Source organism: Papaver somniferum, chromosome 9, assembly GCF_003573695.1.
Source record: "Papaver somniferum cultivar HN1 chromosome 9, ASM357369v1, whole genome shotgun sequence".
Taxonomy (NCBI): Eukaryota; Viridiplantae; Streptophyta; class Magnoliopsida; order Ranunculales; family Papaveraceae; genus Papaver; species Papaver somniferum.
The window spans coordinates 125,269,654-125,280,088 of record NC_039366.1 but is presented as its reverse complement, the minus strand read 5'-3'; the positions used below and the strand labels follow the sequence as shown (position 1 = coordinate 125,280,088).

At 37.8% G+C, this 10,435-nt stretch overlaps 2 pseudogenes; both read left to right on the top strand.

The window, feature by feature from the left end:
* Positions 1 to 2,323: 2,323 nt before the first annotated feature.
* LOC113312547 lies at positions 2,324 to 4,187 on the top strand (annotated as a pseudogene).
* A 151-nt stretch (positions 4,188 to 4,338) lies between these two features.
* On the top strand, positions 4,339 to 9,253 carry LOC113312546 (annotated as a pseudogene).
* The last annotated feature ends 1,182 nt before the right edge of the window (positions 9,254 to 10,435 follow it).

Sequence of the window (10,435 nt, the reverse complement as noted above, 5' to 3'; positions counted from 1 at the left end):
TCGTACACCGCATCAACCATTAGTCTCTCTACTCTTTGACTATCCACTGCATATGTTTTCCAATTCCGTCGTTTGAATTCTCTTGCTTCGCATTTGTCAATATCAATTTCTTGGCAATTTTTACTTTTAATTGTATCTCCTCTTATAATGCCAACACCCTGAGGTAAAGGAAACTTAATGCATTGATGAAATGTTGATGCAACACCTAATATACTATGCATCCAAGGTCTTCCAATGAGATCATTATAAGGAGATTCTACATCCACTACGCAGAACGTGATATCTGTTGGTAAATTTTGTAAAAGAATTCGCATAGTCTCTTCTCCCTTTGGTTTATTTGCAGAACCATTAAAGCCATAGATTTTGTATGTTGAAGGGACTAACTCATTATCTCTTCCACCCATGGTTTTATATGTATGATAAAACAGAATATCTAGAGAATTTCCAGTATCTATAAGTATTCTATTTATCACCCATGTGTTTTTCTCATTTTCTTCCTCATCTTCTTCCAATGGATTCAGATTAATTCCCAATCGCACCACCAATGGACATTCATGTGATTCTCCTCCTCCTAGTGTTTCATCTGCGCTGAACGAGATTTTCTGCTTTTCTCATTCTTTCAAGGGTGATATTTTTGCCAGGTTAAGAATTCCCTTCCTTCAGCATCTCTTGCATATACTCGACTTAAGACATTATCATGAAAATCTTTCATGTTTTTGAACGAGTGTATGATCGAGTTACAATATAAATTCTTTGCCTTCGCACCCTCTTCAATAACAAATGTATTCCTGTCCTTCTCCTTTGCATATGTATTTCCTTGAGGTGGAGGTGGTAGTGGTGATAAATTCCTTGGTTGTTTTAGTAAAAAATGGTCAAACTTTCCTTGCTCAATCATTCGCAATATAATCTACCTCACATTTCTACAGTTACTTGTTGTGTGACCATGGAATCTATGATAGACACAAAATTCTTTACTCCTCCTTCCTGGTGGTGGCTCTTCGCCTACATTATGTGGTTCTGTAATATCATCCATTAGGAGAGCATCTTCCCATACTTTATCCACTGTAGTGTTCAACTTCGGCAAATTTATCTGTTCCCACACTATTCTCCCAGCTTTCTTGATATAATGTGTTTGTTGTCCTGCAGAAATTCCTGGTTGAACTGTGTCAGTACCTCCACGATTTTGAAGTTGTTTGTCTCTGTACTCTTTATCAAACTCTGCTTGATCTGCACTGCACAAAGCCACTAATTTTTGTTCCATCTCCACATTGTTCCTTCCTTGATTACCCTGCGATCTACTCGCAACATCATTTGTGAGCCTCAGAAGTAAACTTGTATTTCCACCTTTCGAATCACATATTGCAACTGGGTAAGATTCCATATCTCTTTGCTTTTCCTCAAGTGCTATGTATTCTTCTTGAAATTCGCGCAGTTCCGACATTGTGATTGTATCCTTTACACTGAAGATTTGGGTATATAATAGGTCTGTTGCAAAGAGAGCATTAATGAATGCGAGAATAAGATGTCTCTCATCCACCCGTCTTCCCATTTCACTACATGTTGTTCTCCAACGTGTCGTTAGATGACGCAAACTTTCATTTGTTCTTCTGCGAAGTCCAAATGCAGTCTCAATCCCTGGTCTTGATAGATTATTACTTATGTATTGCCCCAAAAAGACATTTTGTAAGTGACGAAACGAACCAATGGATTCTACAGGAAGTCCTTCATACCACTTCAAAGCTTCACCTGCTAAACTTGCAGCAAAATACTTGCACATTACTGCATCAAAATTTTCCCACTGCAATAAAGATCTTGCATAAGCTTTCACATGTTGTATCGCACATGCACTTCCATCAAATATACTTGTAAATGCCGGTAAACTGCACTTGGATGGTATCGGTGCTCTTTGAATTTCTTTTGTAAATGGAGGTTTTCCAGCTTCCTCCACTGCTTCCTCTAATTGTCTTCTTCCATCATTTCTCTTTGTAGTCATCATTTCTCTTAATTTTGCCATCTCCTTAAGAATTTCTTCTCTTAATGATTGATCCAAATCCTCTCGCATGGGTCTTTTTAATCTTGATTGTCTCAATCTATTCTCATGATTTTTTTGGCGTATTTCTTCTTGTATCTCCTGTTGTTCAGTTTCTTCTCTTCTTCTCCCACGCCTTTCATTATTTGCTTCAATTTGTACTCTATCATGTCTTTTTTCACTGCCTGTGCGATCATATCGATGTCTTGATATTTCTCTTTCTTGTGGTATAACTCGACCTTGATCTATATCATCCATGCGATGACACTCGCGTCCCCTTACACGATTATCAATATGGCGCAATCCGCTTTGTAATTCTCTCTCTTCTAATTTTTCCCTTCTTCTCTGTCTATCTCTTGTACGTGAAGTCTCTCGTTCGCGCTCACATTCGTCTCTTAATACTTCTCTGTCATATAATATCATTTGTCCTTGCCTTGGATCTTCTTCTTCCCTTTCAAAATTAATATGTGCACGACGAAGAAGTTCCCGCGGATGTTCATACCGATTAGTTTCTAAGTTAACTATTCGTCTCCTTTCCCTTTGATCTTCCAAATTTTCATTTTCTTGCGAGTTTTCTTCAATGACTTCCATATGCTGCCTTCACCTATCATTTCTTCGATTAGATTGACTTTGTCTGGAGGAACTTCTACTTGATCTTGACTTTGAACGTGTATCACTCCTTGACCTTTGTTCTTGTAGTCTAAGATTCTCTTCTCGTAAATCATCATTTTGACGGATTAGATTCGCACGCTCTTCTTCTTCTCTATTTCTTTCAATTAGTAATCTTTGCCTAAGCTCTGCAATCGTCATATTTCCTTCACTCGCTGTAACTGGTTCTTCGTTCCCAATTCTCTGTCCTTCCTCTGTGGAATTCGTCATCGCAGTATGGACACTCACTCTATCATAATCTATATGATTATTCTGTCCTTGTTCTCTCTGTGATCCAATTGGAATTTCTGTTCTTTGATGTTCTTCCATTCTTTCCTCTTGTTGCTCAAGATTTGTAATTCGTCTTCGTTCAGCAAGTCTGTTACTTCTTCTAGTTGTCATTCTTTGTTCAACAATAGACTCGATCCTTACCATTTCTAAATTTTTAGATCTCACTTTTTTCCTTAAAATCTATGATATACTATCAGGAATTATCATCCAGAGCTGTTTTCTAGCGCCAAAAATGTAGTTGTAAGAAATCTTATAACTACACCACACTAAAACTGATTTAATTTCTAGGTGATCATTATGAACTCTTGTCTTATTAATTGAAGATTGGGAATGTTTAAAAAATAGATTCAAGTATTACAACAATTCTACTTGAAACCTAGATTCACTTTCTCTCTCTCCCTATTTATTGATCAAGACTTACCTCAAAATTCTCCTAGAAACAATGACCTCTCCCCTTTATATAGAATTTTACGTAGTGGATGACAGCTAAGAAACCCATTATTTTCGGGATCACCATGCGACAAATTCGCTCATATACAATCGCTCATTTCACATAGCGTACCTCCTCGCACATTTCTTCACACTTTATTCGTGACTTTGCTGACATCATCTGGTGCGTCATCTCAACTTTGTTGTGTGCGATGTTGTTCGCTTAAGTTATATTCTTTACTTCGCTTGATTACTAACGTGTGCGATATTTAACTCCTACAAGAACAGTTCAATTTGGATACTTTTGCATCTTATATATTAAACCTCTAATAAGTTTGTCTATTTTGCAGGTTAGAAGGCAAAATAGCAATCATAACAGGTGGTGCAAGTGGTATCGGTGAGTGCACGGCCAAATTGTTTGCTCGTTATGGAGCCAAAGTAGTCATTGCCGATATTCTGTTTGTAAAGATGTGACCAATTCTGTAGGAGGTACCGTATCTTATGTTCACTGTGATGTTTCGAAGGAACAGGACGTGAAAAGTCTCGTCGATGGAACCTCCATGGAAAGCTTGATATAATGTTCAATAATGCTGGAATCTCCGGGAATATGGATCAATCAATTTTTGATAGTGAATATGAAAATTACAAGAGAGTTCATGATGTAAATGCAATTGGTTCAGTTTTGGGTGCTAAACACGAAGCCAAGGTTATGATTCCGGCTAAGAAAGGAAGCATACTATTCACTGCTAGTACTGCTTCGAGAGGACAAGTCAATGGATGTCTTTTTTAACATTTTCTCTTTTGTTCTTTCTGGTATATAAATCATTAAGTATTACATAAAGTTTGTCCCCGCTACCTAAATCAATTATTTGGTCGACTCATGTACATAATTTAGCTGAGTAAGATGCTCATAGTTCTCCTGAAGTTGTTGCATTCAAGATATGAGTAATTCTAGTTCTTCATCGGTAGCTCCCATCTCCAAGAAGTAAGTGAACCAATTTAGAAACGGTTTTTCTGTTTTTTGGTCAGCTCTTGATTATAATCCGTGCACCAAGAGTAAAAGAATGTCTCCTTTATGCAGGTTAGAAGGCAAAGTAGCAATCATAACAGGTGGTGTTATTGCAGGAAATCCTACAACACACCCCTTCTATTATCATGACTATGATTTCTAGATCTAAACTTATTTGATATGAAAATAAAGATAAACATAATGAAAATAGAAAATAAGACACAAGATTTACGTGGTTCGATCAATTTGATCTACATCCACGGGTTAGGGATCTTCACTATGATTGTTTGTAATTACATCTTGATTACATGGAGACTCCATTAATGAGTATTTGGAGCTCTAAGTTGGTAGAGGAAGAAGAAGGAAATAATAATAATACAAATTCTAAACTTCTTCTCTCTCTCTGACTTTTCCTTTATATAGGTGTTTACATAGTGGATGACAACTCATATGTAGTGGAGTACAACTCATATTATCTCGCGCCTAAACTACATTCTCGCAAGCTTCGCTACCTTCTCGCAAGCTCTCTCTATAACTTCGCAGGCTCTATCTATAATTTCGCAAACTCTTAACGTTGTGCGATATTTGGATCCTACATCTTGCCTCTTTTTCCTTGAATATTGCTTGAAGAGCGATCTTTAAGGAAAAATCCACTTTGTAGTAGTAGTTGTTGGAGGAACGAGCGAAAGAATATTGGACTTGAAAAGTACGTACTTGCCTCTATTCTTTTGTGAAGTTCCGGAGCGTTGCGAAGTAAATAAGAAGTATCATCTCTTGAAGTATGCGAAGTATGAAGTATCCTTGAAGAAATATAAGAAGTACTCAATCCTCGAAATATAAGAAGAACTCTGCGAAGTAAATAAGAAGTATCTGTCCTTGAATTATAAGTATTGCCTCTATTCCTGCGAAATTATTACTTTATTTTTGGTGAGGATTCTTGTTGTTGTACGTCCACTTTGGAAATGATTCTTGACGAGGAGATAAAGAACATAAAATGTTTTCTTGGTAATCCATAGTTGCCTCTGTTCTTTATCTATGAAGGTAGAATCCTTGAGAAAATGTTGAATGTGCGAATTGTTTCCTCATTCTTATCTTGCCTCTGTCTCATGTGGTGTGCTCATGCGATAGTATAATCTCTTCAAGTTGCTTATAATTGTGTGAAATAATTGAGCGAAATAATCATATCGTTCGGAATAATCACATTCTGCAAAATTCTGACACATTTGACGAAATTTTAAATCATTCTGCGAAATTCTGAATCACTATGCGAAATTCTGAACAATCCTGCGAAATTCTGAACAATTCTGCGAAATTCTGAACAATTCTGCGAAATTCTGAAAAATTCTGCGAATCTAATGCTTATGTGATGATTATGTTATGAAATGTGTATGCGAAGTTTATGCCATGAAATGCTTGTGCAATGCTTTTATGATGCGAGTATGATGCTTGTATGATGAGAATGCTTATCTATTGCAATATATAGTTAATGTTTGCGTTACTTAGCTCATTTTGCACGCTAAAATTGATGTATCTTTAAATTGCCTCCATTCTCCATTTCTCTGGCTTTTTCTTTAGTGTATGCATTCCTCTTCGTGTAGTTATTGTTCCTCACAAGTTCTTACTTGTGTTCCATCTTTCCTTTTTCCTGCACTATTAGTATCTCATAACAGTATGATCATAATATCAAGTCTGAGGCATTTTCACTGCCTCAGTTTCATTTCCATGTACATATTCGCAAGCTTGTTTGCTTACATATAATCATTCTCGCAAGCTTACTTGCTTACTCATTTTCTTATGTGGTCTTATTTTGCCTTCCTAGTTAAAGGTCTTATTTTTCCACCTCTTGTCATTGCGACAAAATCGTAGGACATCTTTGCACTTTCATGCAAAAACCCATTGATCTTGCCTTAACTTTCTCTTTTGTATTATTGCCTCTTCAGGATTGTTGCGACAATATGACAGGCCTAAATATTCTTGCAAAAATAAAGCCCCATGACATTGCCGTCTTGCAACGAAATCGCAGGACGTCTTCACACTTTCATGTAATGACCCATTGATCCCATCTTATCTTTTTCTCTAGTATTATTGCCTCTTCAGGATTGTTGCACAAAAATGATAAGCCTTAATACCCTTGCGAGTAAAAAGCCTCATGACATTTGCGTCTTAAGACACTTATCAGCTCCCTAATGGAGGGTGCCGCCCTTATCTCCCCCCTTGTTTCCATTTCAAGGAGGCGTACTTCCACCATACAAGGTTAGGTCCTCCCATCCGGTCTTAACAACAACCAGTTGTTTTCGCAACCTCTTATCCCTTTTACCTATAGGGCTTATGGTTACGAGACTGCACCCTAAGTGGGGTTTTCTTCGGGTCGAGTGCAGTATAAGACAAAACTTATCAAGAATGGCAAGGACGCTTCAAACGCCCCTGGAACTCTTGACTCAACCGTGTACCTCGGCGCCTTGGTCAGATTCTGCACTCCTTGGGAGAGTCCTTATTACCTTAGTCGCCCAACCTAACTCATATGCTTAGGCTGAGAATCCAAGGTGCCTCTCCCGGATGGGCTTTATTGACCCCAAATCTCCATGACTCAGGTTTCAGGGGCGGTGTAACCTTTTCCCTGAGTCATGCTACAGGTACCCCCTTCTATGACGTACTTTAGGTCTTATATTTGCCTCTTGCGAAATTTTATTCGCGAACTAGGGTGTACGCCATAAAGGTTCGCCCCATTATAATCTTAGATTTTTATGGATCTTAGGTTGTCTCTTGCGAAATTTTCGCATTTCTTTGTTCTTTTATTCTTTCATTCATTCTTTCATTCTCATAATATCATATCATTTGAAGCAAAGTAAATATTCAAGAGAAGTTCTAATACATTATAATTCTGAAATCTTTGTAATTGTGAAATCTTTATAATTCTGCGATTGTTTCGCATTTTGTAAATCAAATCAAAAATATTTTTATTCTCTGTAAAAGAAATATTCTAGAGAAACATATAAATTAAATTTTCTCAGTTTTCTGTAATTTTGAAATCTCGCAATCTTTGTAATCTTGAAGTCTTTGTAATCTGGAAATCTTAGTAATCTTTATAATCTTTGAAATCTTGAAATCTTTGTAATCGTGCGATTGAATCGCTTTTTTTTTAAATCAAATCAAAAATCTTTTTATTCGTTCTTAGTATAAAGTAAAATGTTCAAGGAAGTGGTACTTATCTTTCATGTGAGTCGATGTTGTTGTCAAAGAAGTGAATAAATGCCTTGAAATGTATGAATTTCGCGCAGCAAAAAGAAGTGTGGGAAGTGAGACTTGAACCCTTGATCTGCTTCTTGTATTTTCTCGCACCATACCAACTGTGCTAAGCCTCTTTTGCGAATTAATCAAAGTTCTTGCGAAGTAATCAAATTTCAACTGTGCAAGAGGCAATTTTTTATACATTTCGCATAATAAAAATAAACATGCGAGAAGAAAAAATTGATCCCGCGACCTGCTGCTTGCATTCATTCCTCCTGACCAATTGTGCTAACCCTCTCTTGCGAAATAATCAAAGACTGTGCGAAGTAATCAAATATCAACTCTGCGAAATATCAACTGTGCGAAGTAATTGCAGGAAATCCTACAACACACCCCTTGTATTATCATGACTATGATTTCTAGATCTAAACTTATTTGATATGAAAATAAAGATAAAGATAATGAAAATAGAAAATAATACACAAGATTTACGTGGTTCGATCAATTTGATCTACATCCACGGGGTTAGGGATCTTCACTATGATTGTTTGTAATTACATCTTGATTACATGGAGACTCCATTAATGAGTATTTGGAGCTCTAAGTTGGTAGAGGAAGAAGAAGGAAATAATAATAATACAAATTCTAAACTTCTTCTCTCTCCGACTTTCCCTTTATATAGGTGTTTACATAGTGGATGACAGCTCATATGTAGTGGAGTACAACTCATATTATCTCGCGCCCAAACTACATTCTCGCAAGCTTCACTACCTTCTCGCAAGCTCTCTCTATAACTTCGTAGGCTCTATCTATAATTTCGCAAAATCTTACCGTTGTGCGATATTTGAATCCTACAGGTGGTGCAAGTGGTATTGGAGAGTGCACCGCCAAATTGTTCGTTCGTCATGGAGCCGAAGTCATCATTGCTGATATTCAAGACCATTTGGGGCCGTCCGTCTGTAAAGATGTAATGGATTCTACTGGAGTAACCATGTCCTATGTTCACTGCGATGTTTCAAAATAAAAGGACGTGGAGAATCTAATCGATGTAACCATGAAGAAGTATGGAAAGCTGGATACAATGTTCAATAATGCTGGAATCACCGGTGACTTAGACCGGTCAATTTTGAGTGGTAAATTTGAAAATTACAAGCGAGTTTTTGATGTAAATGCACTTGGTTCTGTCTTGGGAGCTAAACATGCTGCTAGAGTTATGATTCCAGCCAAGGAAGGAAGCATATTGTTCACTTGTAGTGTTGCTTCTGTAGTTGCTGGTGAGACTCCGCATGCTTATGCCATGTATAAACATGCAATTGTGGGATTAACAAAGAATCTGTATGTGGAATTGGGGCAATATGGAATAAGGGTTAATTGTATTTCTCCTTGTCTCACCTATGTTTACTGGTGCAACTGGTATGGAGGCAAGTAAGCTAGAGGAGATGGTTTATAAGTCCGCAAACTTGAAAGGAACCGTAGTCAGGGACGACGACGTAGCGGAGGCAGCACTGTATCTGGCCAGCGATGAATCTAAATATGTAAGTGGGATTAATCTTGTTGTTGATGGAGGTTATAGTACAACCAATCCTTCATTTGTTATGGCTAAGAAAAGCAAAATTTGATCAATCGTACCAAATTATGAAACTGTGAACACACAAACCATGAAGGGATCCGAATGCTCACAATCAATCATCATCATCTAAAGAGATTTGTGATGATGATGTCCTGGTGTTGATTCATTGGCTCAAAACCTTCGGGTTTATCATGGCCTCATCTAACAACTCCATGTGAGGCGTTTGCGCACGGGATATAAGTACAAGCAAAGAAAACAAAACGTATAAGTAAAGATCCATGGGGCTAAATAAATATAAAGTGCTGAAATGTAAATAAGACCAAGGTTTACGTGGTTCAGCACTAAGGCCTACGTCCACGGGGTTTGTTGTTTTATTATATTCTTCACGGTTACACGAATAGTCGAATGACTTTTGGGTTTACATGTTTCTCTCTTCTAAATGATTAACTTACACTTGCAATCTCTCTCTCTCTCTCCTTCCCTTCCTGATTTTTCCCATCCCCCCTTCCTCTTGGTGGAGACGGGGTATTTTTAAGGTTAGAATGTGGGACCCATCTCTGAAGACCGTTGGAACCTTATCTTCTTGTGTCCTTGCGTCTATCACGCAGAGGTCTGCGTTTGCCCCTTGATCCCGTAGAGGCATCCTCGCTCGTTCCACAGGTTGATCGACACGTACACTGCTCAGAGTGTTTAATGTGGGTAGTTGAGGGGTCTGCTCGTGTCAGACAAGTGTCTTCTGCCCCTGTCACGTCCGTGTCAGCTAACTTTCTCTCCACCGTTGATCTTAGCTTCTCTTTTGGGGATGAGATAAAGTAACTCCTCGGGGTTTATTTGGTGTTTCGTAGCGCATCATGTTTTGATGTTTTGGCCTGCATGCTTTCCACGTATCTTTTTATATACACGTGTCTGATAGTGAGATATATGTGTACAAAATTTTCCCCTTTTCTTCGGGCTTGAATGTCTAATGGGTGCCTTGAAGAAAAACTATCGTCGCATATTCTTCTCACTCCTAATAACTTCTCCTAGATACTTGGGCACGTCTTTTATTCGTGCATTAACTTCTTCTGTAACGGGCACGTTTCCCATTCCTCCATTAATTTCCTTCTCTTTCTTTCGGGTATATTAAGGAGAGAAAGAAAATTAATTTCATTCTTCCTAAACATTCTCTCAGTTTTCATTCTTTGTTTTTCAGCCCTTAAATTCTCTGTCTGTCTTCATTGAACCTGTGACC